This window comes from Beta vulgaris, chromosome 6 (genome assembly GCF_026745355.1).
Source record: "Beta vulgaris subsp. vulgaris cultivar EL10 chromosome 6, EL10.2, whole genome shotgun sequence".
Taxonomy (NCBI): Eukaryota; Viridiplantae; Streptophyta; class Magnoliopsida; order Caryophyllales; family Amaranthaceae; genus Beta; species Beta vulgaris.
This window is the reverse complement of record NC_079207.1, coordinates 20722072-20722374: the sequence shown is the minus strand read 5'-3', so window position 1 is coordinate 20722374 and position 303 is coordinate 20722072.

Sequence of the window (303 nt, the reverse complement as noted above, 5' to 3'; positions counted from 1 at the left end):
CCTCATGGGAAGTTTCTCAGGGTGCGCATGAGTGAGGATAAAATGCGCTGGAAGAACTTGTGTTGGTTATTAAGGACAATTGTTGGCCTTGGATGCGCATTGGTGACGATATACTCGACCCCGTATGGGTCGGGGTGTTACAAATGGTATCAGAGCAACCCTGCGAACGTGTGCTGGGGCGACCCTAAGGCCGTCAGACCGAATATTAGGAGTCCTCAGGCGCCTAGTGGGGGAGGATTCTGGGGTTGTATGGTCATAAGGAGCGACCTAGAGGTCGTCATGCCAAATATCTGGAGTTTCCGG